This window comes from Eptatretus burgeri, chromosome 8 (assembly GCF_056783735.1).
Source record: "Eptatretus burgeri isolate ZD-2024b chromosome 8, Ebu_testis_v1, whole genome shotgun sequence".
Taxonomy (NCBI): Eukaryota; Metazoa; Chordata; class Myxini; order Myxiniformes; family Myxinidae; genus Eptatretus; species Eptatretus burgeri.
This window is the reverse complement of record NC_140968.1, coordinates 17,747,767-17,764,834: the sequence shown is the minus strand read 5'-3', so window position 1 is coordinate 17,764,834 and position 17,068 is coordinate 17,747,767. Positions and strand designations below refer to the sequence as shown.

The 17,068-nt window shown below is 36.8% G+C and overlaps 1 long non-coding RNA gene across 2 annotated transcripts in view; it reads left to right on the top strand.

Annotated features, from left to right (window-relative positions):
* The first annotated feature begins 460 nt into the window (after positions 1-460).
* The window catches only part of LOC147021206 (uncharacterized), a 777,227-nt gene continuing 760,619 nt past the window's right edge, over positions 461-17,068 (top strand). Inside the window, exons 1-3 of one of the 2 annotated variants that reach the window (XR_015061334.1) lie at positions 461-898; positions 1,145-1,202; positions 1,498-1,664. This is a non-coding gene — a long non-coding RNA (uncharacterized LOC147021206). Of the gene's footprint in view, positions 899-1,144; positions 1,203-1,497; positions 1,665-17,068 lie in introns of those variants that run through there. The other variant, XR_015061333.1, reaches the window with a different exon arrangement.

The following is a 17,068-nucleotide window of genomic DNA, read 5'->3' as shown; positions in this document are numbered from 1 at the left end:
TTAAGTGTTTTGAAAATGATTCATACAATTTGAGAATATATCGCCCAATTATTTTCCAAGCTGTCTCGCCCAAAGCGTCATTTCCTGTGGCCACACCCGATGATTAGGCAATTTCCTCATCGTTGCCTTATAAGTGATTCGCCAGACAAAGTTTCTGCCAGACTGGATTTTCATTTTTACAACTGAGACATGAGCGATCTTTCTTCCGACGAACAAAACAGCTCACCATAAAGTTGGTAAGCTTGTGTATGGGTTCCTCTTTGAATGATGAAGCAATTGATTATAAATTAAATTGTGATAATTCTGATATATATATATATATATATATATATATATATATATATATATATATATATACACACACACATATATATATATATATATATATATATATATATATATATATATATATATATATATATATATATATATATATATTTTTTTTTCCTGGCAGGTCCTTGGAAGAAGAGCAGTTTTACATATCACAACGAGGTGCATGAAATTAATGCTCTTATTGAAGAGGAAGTCTTATCACGGTCTCTGATCTTTTTGCCACCTTGTACCAATGGTAAAAAACTGAGACAAGGACTCACTCTCTTCCAACGAAGAAAACAGCTCACCACAAAGTTGGTAAGCTTGTGTATGGGTTCCTCTTTGAACGATGAAGCAATTGATTATAAATTAAATCGTGATAATGCGAAAATATATATATATATATATATATATTTTTTCTTAGCAGGTCCTTGGAAGAAGAGCAGTTTACATATCATGACGAGGTGCATGAAATTATTGCTCTTACTGAAGAGGTCATTCATCTTAGAAAATAATTGAAAAACATTTTTAATGACTGGCACGAAGTCTTATCACGGCCTCTGTTCTCGAGTGAATTAAACCAACGGTGAGACGTGTGTGTGTGTGTGTGTGTGTGTGTGTGTGTGTGTGTGTGTGTGTGTGTGTGTGTGTGTGTGTGTGTGCGTGTGTGTGCGTGGGTGTGTGTGTGTGTGTCCCTGTCTGTTTGTCTCTCTATCTCTCCCTATCTGTCTCTTTGTATCTCTCTCTGTTTGTCTCTCTGTCTGTCTTTCTACCTACCTCTCTCTGTCTGTCTCTCCATCTATACCCTTGACTCATTATTTTTTTTTTTCAGCTCGATCACACAACATAAGCTGTTGAAGCAATCTGGTACAACACATGATTTTCTGGAGGTAAATGTTTCTGAATTATTCTTTAGTTATTTGTTTATTTATTCTTTTATTAATATCACTCTCTCTTTGGAATGTCGCCTTATGTTGGTTGCATCATTAGTTTGGACGCGGTTATGCCAGTACACTGGAATTCATTTTATTGGCCTAGGAAGGATGACAGGCTGAGTCAGCCTCCTGGTGTGTTAATTCATTGGTCATCGAGGCTTGAACTTAGAAACAACACCAGGCTTATTAATATTACCATGTAATTATCTTTATAAAACCTAATTATTATCCACTTTTTGTTTCAAAACAGAATATGGTGTCTGAGTTTCAAAATCACAAGACATCTGAAGAAGATTGCTGGGAAAGATTATACATTCTCACAAATGAATATTTATTATTTTCAATTTTGATTAATTATATTTGTTTTGTTTACAATTACTTGATTTTGAATTACAAAAAAAAGAATCAAGACATGAAGAGGAGAGGGAGGGAGGGGGGGGTAGGTGCGCTCCCCCAATGACCCATCACCCCCTCATCCCCCGTGTGTGTGTGGCAAGGGTGGGGGTGGGATGAGGGAGGTGGTGGGTCAAAGGTGGGGGCACACAGGGGGGATGAGGGGCGTGGGGCTTGTGTGGGAGTGTTTTTCTGGGAGGGCTTGTGTGGGTGGGGTTTATGTGGGCGGGGCTTCGGTGGGGCTTATGTGGGCAGGGTTTATGTGGGTGGGGCTTGTGTGGGAGGGGTTTATGTGGGTGGGGGCTTCGGTGGGATTTATGTGGGTGGGGGCTTCGGTGGGGTTTGTGTGGGCAGGGTTTAAGTGGGTGGGGCTTTTGTGGGCAGGGTTTATGTGGGAGGGGTTTATGTGGATGAGGCTTATGTGGATGAGGTTTGTGTGTATAAATGGATGGGTGGAGAGATGGGTGGATGGGTGGAGCTTGTGTGGATGGGTGGATATTTTTTTAATTAAATAAACATGTTGTATGTGGGAAACTAATGAACTAATCACTAATTAATGTGAATATGATGAATGTGGGTGGAGCTTGTGTGGGGTTTATGCGTGTGGAGCTTGTGTGGGGTGGGGTTTTTGTGTGGAGCTTGTGGGGGGTTTGTGTGTGGTGGGGTTTGTGTGGGGTTTGTGTGGAGCTTGTGTGGGGTGGGGTTTATGTGGGTGGGGTTTGTGTGGGCAGGGTTTATGTGGGTGGAGCTTGTGTCTGGAGCTTGTGTGGGGTGGGGTTTGTGTGGAGCTTGTGTGGGGTGGGGTTTATGTGGGTGGGGTTTGTGTGGCTGGAGTCAAAAATTTCAATTCACCTTTGTCTTTTGTAATTCCTGTGAATAAAATGAACCAAAAATCATTTCCCCTTCCAAATCATATATGTTATAAGACCAAGGAACCGTATCTATTACATAAACAATTTTTAAAAGTTCGTTCGTCCATCGTTTAATAAAACCTTTTTCAAAATGAGATTTCCACCTATATATTCTTACGATATCACCAACTTTGAACTTAGGTTTTCTGACATTAATCTATTTTTCATATTTTAATTTTGTAAATGTTTCTGATGGTTTCATATTTGTTGACGTGTGAATCGTGTTATTATACTTATCCACAATATTGTGAATAAAAGATGACCATTGTTGTGAACCGAGTTGTGTAAATTTTTTATATAGTCTCTCTTTTAAGGTACGATTAAAACGTTCAACAAGAACGGCCTTCCCTTCATTAAAGGTACTGTATAATGTAATACTCTTATTTTTTAGAAAATTCAAAAATGTCTTGTTATAAAACTCTCCACCCTCATCAGTCCACAATTTTTTTAGGTTTTCTCTTTACTTTTATTAAATATCTGTTGAAAGGCTAACATAAGAGTATTACCTGTTTTGTTTTTTAAAGGGACAACCCACACATATCTACTCCTCAAATCAATAACGGTTAAAGCATACTTGTACCCCTTATCATTATTGAGTTCAATCAAATCAGCGGACCAGATATAAATCAACTTCCTTGGAATGAACTTTCCTTCTCTGAAACTTTGTGAATATTGGTTTATGTAATTCATCAGCTAATTGCTCTTCAATCTTAATGACATCATTAGAGCCTATAAGTTTTTTGAATTTCCAAGTCCAAGTTTCAATTTAGCATTGATCATCTTCTTCACGATGAACCGATCAACTTTTTCTCTCAAGGTTGGATTTTGTATCAGAGACAAATTATACAGCATTTCTCTATCGGCTTCATGCTTTTCTTCCAAAGTTGTGGTATTCCCATAATCAATATCGTGTCTCATGCACACTTCATCAACTCTATTGATGGGTTGACTCCATGATTTAGGATTGTCCGTCTCATCTAATCTTTTATCCAAGTTTGTGCCTGGACTACAGAAAGTGTACCCTGGTAGATGTAATTCTCCTGGTATTCCAGTCGTTGTGAATTTATTTCCTGATAAAACTTTTGTATATCTCCTCCGAGTTTGTGTTTGGAGATAAATTGATGTATTTTTGAACCACACACCGAACATATACCTTTTTGTATACCCTGTTATTTTTACTTTTAATGAATGAAATATTTTTAGTATTAGTTTTCTTTTTACATTTGAGACAATAACATTTATTTATGTGAAAAATTCCTGCAGAGTGCAAAAACCATTTTAGTTTCCAACATGCACATTTGAATCTTAATTTTTAAAACATAAAGAATCCTTAGAAATGCCTTCACTCTCTCCTCCATTTATTGAAGAAAAAAATGAAAAACTTGAAGTAAAATGAATATCTTGTCGATGTCAATAGTCTTGTCGAAAATATTGCAAATAGACTTGTCAATTCTTTGTTTTCCTCCTCGGTGGGTTGAGTTATTTTCTGTAATACCCCCAATCTTTTTTTAATCTCACTGGTTTCCATATTTTGATATTTATTCATTCTCTCTCTTTCCTCCCTCTCCTCCCTCTCTCTCTCTCTTCTCTCTTTCCTCCCTCTCTCTTCTCTCTCTTCTCTCTTCTCTTTCTTCTCTCTTTCCTCCTTCTCTCTCTTCTCCTTTTCTTCCTCTTCCCTCTCTTCTTCAACTCCTTCCTCATCCCTTACTATCCTTGAATCATTTACACCCCAGAGAATATCATACATGCATTCATCAGGATTTCTTGTTATTCCTGTATCTAAAATAATTTTTTTTACAACAAGAAACCAATAAAATTTATTTTGAATTTCTAAAAGAGCCTTACCTTTTCTTAACTTTATAATTTTTTCATTATTTAACATTCTAATTAAATCTAAAGTTGTCAGTTTATCAACATCAGCATAATGCCAATCTTTTATTGAAAATACCTCATTCTTATGTTGTGGAACACATTTATTAAAATACCGAATACTCTTTTCTTGAAGGTATGCTTGGACACAGAAATGATAATTTTCTTGAAGCCGTCTTGCCGTCATTTATGTATTAGAAATATATGTTAGAATAATATGATGACACGAAACACCTCCCCATCTTCCCATTGTTAAATCATTTTGTATTTCCCTACTTATTATATATATATATAATCCTGTTTTTTCTGTTTTCATGATATAAACTTGGGCAAAACCATGATTATATTGACCCTTATTAAATTATTTTATTTGTTGTTTACTAATCGTGGCTCCACAAAACTCATTCTCTGTACCAAGAGGATAGTATTCTTCCTTGCAAGACTGATTTAATTGTTCCAGGTCTTTTCGGTCAATTTTAAATGACCAATTATACCATAAATCATTCATATCATACCCCCATTGTTCTATTCTCATAAAAACGACACACCCTTCTTTATAAAAAATTATTTTAATTCGAACTGTGAATTCTGTATGTCCTGGAGATAAAATCAACACTTCTGTATCTTTGAAATACACGGCCGTTTTATTTAAGGATATATATTGTGATAAATCACTTAATCTCACCAAGTCATTTGCGTCAGTCGGGGTTGGATAATTTTTTAATTTATAAGCTTTTTTCAAATTAATATTTTTGGTTATATTATATTTCTGTCGTTCAGCCTGTGCCTTTGTGTAATAATTTGATAAATCAATATCCAGTTCTTGGGATACACCAAAGATAGAACCATCTTTACCAACATAAGTCATTTATATTACATTAAAAATAATGTCATAAAATTTTTTATTTTTGTTGAGTTGAAATAACACATATAGACATAATTGACCACAACACTTGGAATTTAATTCTTGGACTTGAAATGTTTGATAAACACCATTCTGAAAGAATTTTATGACTTCAACAGTTGGTGGAAGACCAAAACTATCAAAATAATATTTGTCTTGATTATTAAAAATACAAACCCAGTGAGAACCGTTCCCATTATTATCTTCTAATTTCATAATAATATTCTTTGTATGTTTAGGCATATTTGTTAATTCATATCTCATACAAATAACCACATTATGAATTTTTAATTTCTTTCAATATTTGACAAGTTGTAAATTTGTTGTTGTATTCTTTCCAAATTCTTTAAACCACTCCTCAATGCTCATGTATTTATTAGAAAGATATAATCCATCACCCTTTTAGTTAATTTTACACCTGCTTGTGTGATAGAAGAAAGCATATCTCCAACTAACAATCTCGCTTTATCAGGCAGACCTTCAAGTTTATCAGCAAAATCTATATTTCCACCACTTCCACTAATTTGTTTCTCCAACTCTTTGTTATGTGTTTCCAATTCTTTTTGAGCCCGGAGTTGAGCCTTCCTTTCGTTGGCAGTTTTCACCGCTGTTGAAATACCACCCGTCAATGCACCAACCGCACTAAAACCAGCAAATAAAGGAATTAGAAATGGGAGAAATCCTCCACTCGTCTCTGTTATTGAATATTTTTTCAACATTGGTTTTGTCATTTTAATTTTAAGTGAGCCAGTATCATTCAAGATTTTAACCTGTTCTCTTGTGAGCAAAACATCAATTCTTACTGCTCCTTTTCTCTGAATTGTATTAACGATAATCGTACAAGGCTTTTGATTTTGAACACAAGATGATAGTTTATGAAGATTGATTTGATTAACATATACCCCAGTTGGAACTTTGCCACTCATTTATTTAACAAAAAATTATGTGAGACGAATCATAACACCATTATCTGTATTAATGTGTAATTCTGTTTCTTCCAAAAGCAAACAATATGCATCAACTTCTTCACTCTCTCCTCTTTCAATGTAGAGGGAAGTATCCACTCGATTCCACTTTTCGTTTCCTTTTGAGCACTCAGCTCAAACGCGTAGATTGTATACAAACTTTTAAATGCTGTCATATCTAAAATAGGTTCTTTCTTTCCATTACTTTCACACACCTTATGGTAAGACTTGTATGCTTCAGCATAATCATTTTTTTCCCAATCAATTTCCAATCTATCTCGTGGATAAAATGTTCCATCTCGAGAAACGCGAAGTTGTTTCACCTGAGGATTATCACTCAATGCATTATTCTTATCAGTAGCAGTATCGCCATCTGTTTTTTTTTTTAAATGTTCCACAGATATCGTGGCTTTCCTTCCAGAACACCCAAATTCCACGTGTAAGCGGTTTGGTTTAGTTTAACGTGTTGACATCTTCTTTTGAGATATGATACACTGAGTGGTTTCTTTGAGTTAAGTCTTCTATTCAACATCTCTTCTGTTTTAAGATTCGGAGTATATTCACTAATATACCAACTCATTTCATCAATTACAAATTTATTCTGATCACCAAAAGCAAAAGCAACACCAAAAAGTAATCTATTTTCATTATCATTCCTTTGTTGTTGAAATCTAATTTGAAGACCATACAGAACTTCATCATGATCACAAAATCCAAATATACCTTTCAGAGGAACTCAGGTCAGGTACGGGAGCATGTGCCAGAACAGCGCGTCGCTGCGTCCACTTTCCGCCGGTACTCCAGGGGCCTCCGTCTGGCCATCCCCCAGGAAGATGCCAGGCCCATCCCCATCTCCTTGAGATGATGGTCAACCTGCTGCAACCACGAAGTATGTGGTCGGCCCACTGGCCTCCTCCACTCTTGAGACTCCCTCGCTGAGAGAATCTGGTGAGCAGGATCAGCGTCAGGAAAACGAGCCACATGTCCATACAGCCGCAACTGACGCTCACGGACTATGCAGGTAACAAATCTCATCCGAGTCTCTCTCAGCAACCGCTCGTTGGACACAAAATCCGACCAGCGATAGCCAAGGATTCTCCGAAGAGACCTGGTACCAAAGTAATTAAGTCTCCGTCTCAGATCCTTGGTCAGAGTCCAAGTCTCGCATCCATAGAGCAAGACTGGAAGTACCAAGGACCTGAAGACTCGGACTTTCATCCTCCCGCACAGGTACCGGCAGCGCCACACCCCATTATCCAGTGAATCCATGACTCCCCAGGCCCGACCCAGACGTCTATTGACCTCTGACTCACAGCCAGCAGAGACATGAATATCACTGCCAAAGGTAAGTGAATCTCTCCATGACCTCAACATCCTCACCACAAACACACAGACAGGACAGCAGCATCCAAGATGTCACCGAAAGCCTGGATCTTAGTTTTGACCCAAGAAACCCGAAATCCCAGCGGCTCCAAAATCCTCATTCAGCACCTCGAGGGCCCCCAAAAGGATATCTAAAGTCTCCGCAAAGATGACTGCATCATCTGTAACATCAAGGTCCGAGATCTTGACATTCCCAAACGATGCACCGCAGCTTGATCTCTCCGACATCCTCCCTAAAATGCAGTCCATACAAGTGCTGAAAAGTGTGGGGGCCAGTACATACCCCTGACGAACTCCAGTAACAACTGGAAATAAGTCCGAGATGGTACCACCACACTTCACAGCACTCTCAGTACCAGATTGGAGTTCAGACATCAGATCAATCAGTTTTGGTGGCACCCCACGAAGAACAAGAATCCTCCAGAGGACATCCCGATTCACTGAATCGAATGCTTTACAGAGATCAACATAGGCTACAAGCAGCCCCTGCCGAAACTCTCATTTGCATTCGGTGAGGACACAAAGAGCAAGGATACGGTCAATCGTTGACCTCTTTGGTGTAAAGCCTGACTGCTCTGGACGCTGGTGCTCAAGCAGATGGTGGCGAACCCTATCAAGAATTATCCGAGCAAAGACCTTGCCCGGCACTGAGAGCAGCGTCACCCCTCGGTAGTTGTTGCAGTCTTGGCGATCACCCTTCCCTTTCCAGAGAGGAACAACAAGGCCCCTCTTCCAATCAGTTTGGATGATGCCTGTATTCCAGGCAGAGCACAAAACTGCATGCAACGACACGAGTGCAGCATTTCCCCCAGCCTTGAGAAGTTCAGCATGGATGCCACAGATCCCTGGAGCTTTGCCCCGTTTCAACCGGTTCACCGCAACCCGTGTTTCCACAAGCAAAGGTGGACCACAGTTGATTCGAGGGTCAGCAACAGGGATTGTAACACCCTTGACGTCCAACTCGACAGCTGGGGGATCAGCCTGGTACAACCGCTCAAAGTAACCCGCCCAGCGACCTTCACTTCAGACTCCTCTGTCAAGAGCCTACCACTCTCTGCTCTAACTGCAGTGCTCCGAGGGATGGGCTTGGATGAATGCAATGCGCAAATTCCCCTGTAAGCGGGACAAGAATCACCTATCCACAGGTGATGCTCTACCCCCTCACAGATTCCTCACACATCGGCCTCCTTGTCCACCCTCAGTGCACGTACAGTTTTACGCCGCAGCTCCCTGAACAGCTCAGCTCTGACATTCAGCCTGGCCCTGCGACTCTGGTCAATGGCATCCAGTGTCCCTTGAGAGACAAAATTCTTCTTTGCCCTGCAGTGAGTTCCAAGACATCCACCGGCAACATCAAGGACAGTGGTCTTGAAGGCACTCCACAACTCTTCAGGACCCCCCAAAGCACCCAGACCCCCCAAGTGTCCACTCATCTTGTTCGCAAACTCCTTAGCTACTCTGTCATCCCTGAGCTTGCCAACATCCAGCCTAGGCTGGGATGGTATCATTCTCCAGGATTTAAGGTGCAGCTTTACAGTTGCTACAACAAGCCTGTGGTCAGTATTGAGGAACTGAGCACTCCGGTAGACCCTGCAGTTCTGGATCATCCTCCAGCAACCGTCAATGAGAACATGGTCAATCTCCTTTGTCACACCACCAGCGTTGGAATACCAAGTCCAGCGATGAGCTTGTGGGCGCTGAAACCATGAACCAGCCACCCTAAGTCCATGACTTCTTGCAAAGTCAAGGACCTTAGTGCTCTTCTGGTTTATAGTTCCTGACCCATGGGAACCAACACACACCTCATAACCATCCCTATCAGTTCCAGTCGATGCATTGAAATCCCCCAAGACGAGAAGTGTATCTCGTCTGGTGCAATGATCAACCACAGACTCGAGCGTGGCGTAGAATGCATCCTTCAAGGTGAGATCACTCGCCTCAGTCGGAGCATAAACAGAGACCAGGGAAATGACACCTCAGGAGTGACGAATCCTTATTCTCATAATACGCTCGTTGACCGGTGTTACCTCAATTTTCATTGGGGTCAGCTTTTAAGACACAGCAACAGCAACTCCTTGGGTATGGTAACCATCAGAGCAACCAGACCAATAGTAGGTGTAACCACCCACCATTATCTCACCGCAATCCGGTCTCCGAACCTCAGAGAGAGCTGCAATCCCGATGTCCAAACGCTTGAGCTCAGATGATAACAGAGACAGGTGATCATCCTCTCTTAGGGATAGGACATTCCAGGCACCTACGCGAAGGGACCGCCTCAGGTTAACCCAAAGAGACCGCCGTCTGGTGGACGACACCGCAGCACCACTCCGACATACTCTCCCGCAATCTGACCCAGGGATGTTACCCCGTGGTTTCCCTCCTATCATCAAAATTTGGGGTCCCGAAGGCTTTACCCCAATCCCGTCATCCGGTGAGCTGCCCTGCGAAGGGAAGCTGCACAGGAGGTACTCTCACGGAGTGGGTATTCAGATTTTTTTTGCGATTTTGTGTTTTGCGGAATGAAGGGTTTTACGGTGGCCGGAGTGCAAATCCTGCCACCAACCTCCGAATAAAAAAGTAACCCAACTGCAGGAGGACGTCCGCAGACACAGTTGGGCACCAGATATGGATGGCCGTTGGCTCACAAGGAGCTCCTCCACCCTTTAACAGGTTTTGTTTTTCATCCTGCTGGGTGTCCATATCCAAACACCCTCCTCACCAGAAAACCTGGTGGGGGCGATGGTTTAGTAACCGACAACCCGACCATGGAACAGCTTAGTACAGGTTTACATGGTACCTGCAGCAAGTCACAGATCTAACCTGACCTTAAGAGGAACTGCCACAGTAAAACTATTAACTGCTTTTGTATCATCAGTATACGTTCCTTTCCTTTGAGTATATCCAGGGTCTGTGGTTGTTCTCGTTGACATATCAGGAATAAAACCTTCGACAGCCCCCTTTCCCATTCTATCACTGAACGTATATCGTGTAAATTTCATCATTTCAGATACAGCAGAGACATAATCAACCGCTTCAACTTCTTGTGTTCCAATGCACAAACAAACACTATCAAACATTTTCCAGAAGAAATCATTTACGAGTGCAGCGTTTGTGTTATTCCCAGCCTCAGTGAATTTAAATTTACAAAACAAGAAACTTTCGGAGAGATTCAAATAGGTTTGTTGATTATTTATTTCAAAACTTTTTGTACCATTTGCATTCCAGTCTGTTCCTGTTATTGCATTAACCTTGACGTAATCTTATTTTTTAGTGGAGTTTGAGATGATAATAGTATCATCCAAATCATAGATACTATCAATTGCTTCCATACTTGTATTTATTGAGGAAAAAATATGTTAAAACTTTTGAAACCCTGATCCAAGTATTCAAATTATTTTCTGTCGTTTTTGGGGAGACAACCGAGTTTTGCCTTTTTTAATTTATTTTATTGCTTGTAATTTATGAGATTCCTTTTGGGCATCTTTTATACTCTTTATAGCACCTGCTACATTTCCCACAGCAGAAGCAGTTGAACCAATTTGGTCTTTATGTTTAAGAATAGTTGAACCGATACCCATTTGAGTATCAATGATCCCATCTCCTCTAAATTGATGTCCGACACCCCTTTGTCTCTGAGGTTTATAGTATCCTCAACCAAGATACAAACCTTCGCCCTTGTAGTATGGGGAAAGGAACATCCCATCCCCTGTAATTATTTTATATTTTCCCAACTCGTCTTTCCTCACAATAACCATCGTATTTATTTTTTGGAAAACTTCACGTCGGTGAATTCTAATGGATACAACTTCTCCATTAAAAGAAATATACGATTATCTTGGTCGGTTCTCCTAAAATTTACTCTGTGTATGGTTTTTCCTGACACAGGGAGATAAACCAAATTTTTGGGTTCCATATTGAATTTATAACCAATTGGGGTTGAGTATGCACTGAATGAAAATATTGTATTTGTTTTTATTCCATCATTATAAGCACCATCAATCAAATCACAGTGAATTAATACCGAGTTTATTCCTGAGGATATTTGAATGACATTATCACTGTAAAACGTCCAATTAGTTTCAATCTTTTTTGAGGAGAAACCCAATAACTCTCTAAATGAATTATCAATTGTGAACTCAACCTTGTAGTTATTTTTAAGTTTAATCGTTGATTTTGAAGTGTGTTTTTGAATGTCTACAACAATATTTTTTGGTTCATCACCCTCTTCTTTCATAAGACGAGCAATTTCGGAAGATATTTGAGAAATCTCATATGCTCCTGGTGAGACTGTTATCGTTTTGTATCCACTTCCAGGATTATAACTAAACTTGTCATTTTTATCAGTTATATTAAATAAGGTATTATAAGTTTCCATGGACAATAAAGATGCCTCATATTCTTTTGTTTGGGAAAGTTGCAGTGGGTATGGGAATGAAGATGTGTGGTCGCTTGTTGTGAAATTAAAACTCAGGATTGTGCTTCTCATCTTATTTAATATGAGATAAAATGACTTTATATTGAGATTTATTAATTCTTTTCATGTTCATCAACTGGTTAAAATGGCTGATGCTTCATTAAAACAATTGTTATTTCCAGCATTCTTACTACCTTACAACAATAAGTCTATTAACTAATTGCGATGGGTCATTTGGAAGAAAACTAATACCTGAACCAAGGATACTTAAAGCCTGAATAATGTGTTTCTCCTTCTCATTTTTTCTACTTTTACCAGAAATACTAACCCTCTAATTAAGAGTGTTCAGCAGATCAATATATACTCTGTCATCATTATTTTTCATATCCAATGGTTTATCAATATACTTTGATTCATCCCTCACAGTTGAACCTTGTCTTCCATCTTTTGTGAGAAGAAACATTAATCTCGGAGTTAGTTTAACAGGGGGTTGAGCAGAACCCAAGAACTTTAATTCATCATTAAATATCAATACCTTTTCTTGAACAAGATGAAATATTGCTGGTTATTCTGTTGGAATGAGTCCTGCTTTGGTTTTTGAATCCGCTGAATATTCATTGTTTTGAAGAGTATTCACAATATAATCAGGGGGTCGATTAATCTCTTCCAGTTGTTGAAATAAACCTTCATCATCATATTCTAATTCTCCTAAATGCTCTAATTCTTCCTCCGTCATTTGATCAAAATCTTTTAACATTTAAAGTTTTTTAGGAGTATATTCTACTGTGGGAACTGTGGAAACACCTTTCATTTTTTCTTGGGAAGTTTTTAAAAGTGGTTTAAAAAATTTCTCTTGTTTCCTTTCAAATGCTTCTTCGCCCGTTAGTTTCTGTCTGCGTTTCTTCTTTATGTCTTCCTCTTGTTTTACAACTTTTGAAACCAACTCTTGATGTTCCTTAAATCTTCTTGCTCTTTCTTTCGCATCCATTTATTTATTGGAAAATATCATTTAATGGATTGTAAAGATCAACAGGGAAATTTTCCTTTTCTTCATCATCCAAGTAGATGTGTTCAAATAAATCCTTTTCTTGAAATATTTCATCAAATTCTTCATTAACATTAACACGAGTTGTAATTTATTCTTCACTAATACTTGCATCTCTGCTTTTCATACGTTTGCGTTGAGTTTCTTCATCAACATCAAAAGCGAATGATAAAATCTTCACTCCGCTCAGATGTTTAAAAATTTGTCTTGTTCCTTCTGGATTAGTTTCTAATATCCCAAGACCATCAGATTTTAGTTTCCTTAACTCACTCTTACAATGTGAATATTTTGTTGTTCCAAGAGAAACCTCCTCAAATATTTGACCTTCATTCCTCAATCGCATATGTTCCTCCACTGAAATATAGTGATAATCTTCACCTTTTACTTCTCCAGGTCTTATTGCTCGAGTTGTTGTTGATACAATGCGTATCACGGGGTGTTTTTGAAGTAAAGTTACAATATTCTCATTTGTACTACACAAGAACCTTGATTTTTTGAAAGTTTTTTTCCAGAAGCAGATTTACCCACAAGATTTATAATAATAGTTGTCATTTATATATGTCATTGTTTATAAAACAAAAAATATATCCCTTTTTTTCTCATCTTGTTTCACAACAATATATTTATATTTTTCAGTCGTGTGCTTCATGTAATCCCCAAATTTCTTTTTACGACATAATGTAGAACAATTATCTCTCCAAAAATTATTTATATTTATTGAATTTAACTTGAATAAAATAAAAGTATTGGCATTGTTTCTGATGGAACGATGAGGAAGTTGAAAGTAGGATTGACAAAGATAAATACAATTACAAGAAGAATGTCTCGCTCTTGTGTAGTAGCTGTCCATTACTGTTTGGTTTCTCTCATTAACACAATCATCAAAGATAACGAAGTTCTTTTTTGATTTATCCAAATCTTGGGGAGATGGTTTATCATCCATATTATCACTAAGAATACAAGTTATCAGTTTTGATTTCTTTTTACATCTCTGTGTATCACAAAATAGTTGCATCATATCTTCAATGTTATAATCATTTAGGTTTTTTTGAAGTTTAAATAAACCGATTATATCTTCTTTTTGAAGACCAGCATTAAAAACCTTGTGAGAGTCGTTGATACTCTGGTTGAAAACTCGACTTTGTGAAAATTATTAAATTATCATAATCTAAAAAGTTGGGAGTCAGGAGCATCTTCAAAAGTAAGCAGGTTTTTCCACATCCACTTGAACCAATGATGAGACATCTTAATGAATTTGGAAGATTTTTATGATTGTTAAATTTTATCATATTTTCCCAAATGGGTAAAAAATCATTCATTTATATATTTGGAAAACAGGTTATTTAATTTATTATTGGCTTTTTTAGAAACCCTATATCTTATCCTAAGTTCAGGTTTCATTTCAAGATAATCCATTATTTTATTTATGCAATATCTTGTGTTGATATTTCCCTGAAAATCACATCCATGAATAATATACAACAACAATCCATTGACCATTTCTCTAATACGTTCAGTTTCTTCCCTTGTAAGGAAAGGTGTGTTATCACCCTCGTACTTTACATTCATTTCTCTCATCAATCTTGAAAAGTAATTCATTTTTGGAGTAAATCTAAAAGAATTATTTTCCTTTTTAAATTTTGTATTATCATTAATTAGAAGATAATCACAGAATATACATTGTTTATAGGCTTTTGACTCTGTGTTTAATCCCCGTCTTTCACACGCAGGACAATTCTCAAATTTGTCATATGGAGAATCAGGGAAGTCTAGCATATTTTTAAGTAAAACTTTACTTAAACTGAAATTCATCGATACTTTCAGTTGCATATTGACTCATATTTAATAATATTACCATCGATATCTATGTACTTTTTTCATTACCTGATTCAACGACAACATTTTTTATATTTAAGTTAATTTTAAAATGATCCTTAACTACTATTGAACGAAATGTCATTTCACCTGATATATTAACATCCTTTATTTCATCAGGATTTACATCTTTAGGGTTGTTGAAAAAAGTACACATTTCTCCTTGCACATTACAGATGGTCTTATCTTTTCTTTCGAAAGCTTCATCCATAAGGTTTTTGTTTTTTGATACTTTTTCTTGTTTGATTGCTTTTTCTAGTTTTGAATATATTACCAGAAGGAGAGGAGAAACTTTTGTTAGAGATACTTTAATTGATGTTCTACCAGGTCTCCTAAAAGCCCTTCCACTAAAGGAAATTGAAGAACTCATCATATCCACCATAATTGTTTTTATCCAATAGTTGTTATATTTATCTTTGTTCAATTTTACATCCTTGACATATTTCTCAGTATCTTTTACAAATGAAGAGATTGCTTGAAAGTTGTCTTTTGTGTCTTGAAACATTGTATTTATTAAGTGAAAAAGTTGGAGGATAAAATGGTTTTAAGCACAGATTCACCTATAAATTAAACGAAATTTTCATCAAGAAAATTTTCGTTTTAGCAAAGTTTTATTATATAAATATGGTGAATACAACGTACTGCGATGTTTGTAATCACGAATATAAACATTATAAAAAACACCTTCGAACCATCAAACACACATTTAATCTATCTCATCAAATATCTCCTCTTGAGTTGGAAAGAAAACATTGTGATATCTGCTCAAAGGATGTTTTGAAGAGTAGTTATAATAGACATCTTCAATCACAAAAACACAAGAAAAATGAGTTTAAAGTAAAGGGAGACTATTATATTGAAAACCCTGATGGGGCATTTAAAGAGCATATAAAATTAAGGATTTTTCAATTTTGAGAACCCGGTCCATCATCAATAGCTGAATCAATTGAAATAGTGAAACCTGATGTTGAAAAAGTTATTAGAATGACATTAAAAGAAATGCAAACTTTAAAGTTTTATCTGGGAGTGAAAATGAATATGAAAAGACAAGATGAAGAACAAACACCTTATCTGAGAACAGATCTTCATTTTATAACATCATTTCAAGATTTTTTGAATGGTGGGGTTTATGAAGAACTATCAAGACAAGAGGAGGATGTTGATAATACAGTGGTAGGAAGTGGATTTCATATTAAAAAAATCATCTTTTTAGATATACACATTCTAAAATTAAACCCTCTTAAAGCTTCTTCTTATATTGAATTACCAAAAGAAATAAAACTAAAGAAGGCAGTTGTTAATATTAAAAACAATGAAAATAAATGTTTTCTCTGGTCTGTTCTTGCTCACTTACATCCACCAAATTGTAATTCAGAAAGTGTAAAGCAATATATGAAATATGAGAATACCTTGGACATTAAAGATTTTAAATTCCCACTGCCACTAACAGATATTCCTAAATTTGAGAAAAAGAATAATCTTTCTATTAATGTATATGGATTAATGGATACAAACAAAGTTCAAATATTAAAAATTTCATACAACTATAAAAATGAAGAAACACACATTGATCTTTTATATTTTAGTGTTGGAAAGAATTCATATTATACATACATCAATAATTTATCAAGATTAATCTCTTCTCAGGTAATCAGAACAGCAAACAAAATATATCCTTGTAAGCGATGTCTTAATTCATTTCATACAAAAGAACGATTAGAACAAAATTCAAAATATTGTAGTAATCATAAATCAGCTGTAATTACAATGCCTAAACCTGATGAAAAGATTTATTTTGAAGAATATAATAAATCTATCATGCACGCATTTGTGATATACACTCATTTTGAATGTATCCTAAAAAAGATAAATACTGCTTCTCCTAATCCAAAAGAATCACATACAAATAAATATCAAAAACATATTCCTTGTGGTTTATGTTATTATATCAAATCATCTGTTGGAGAAAAGTATAATAAACTTGAACATTCTAGTGGAAAAAAAGCTTCACAAGAGTTTGTAAAACGATTCAAAAAGGATTGTATAAGACGAACTAAATTAA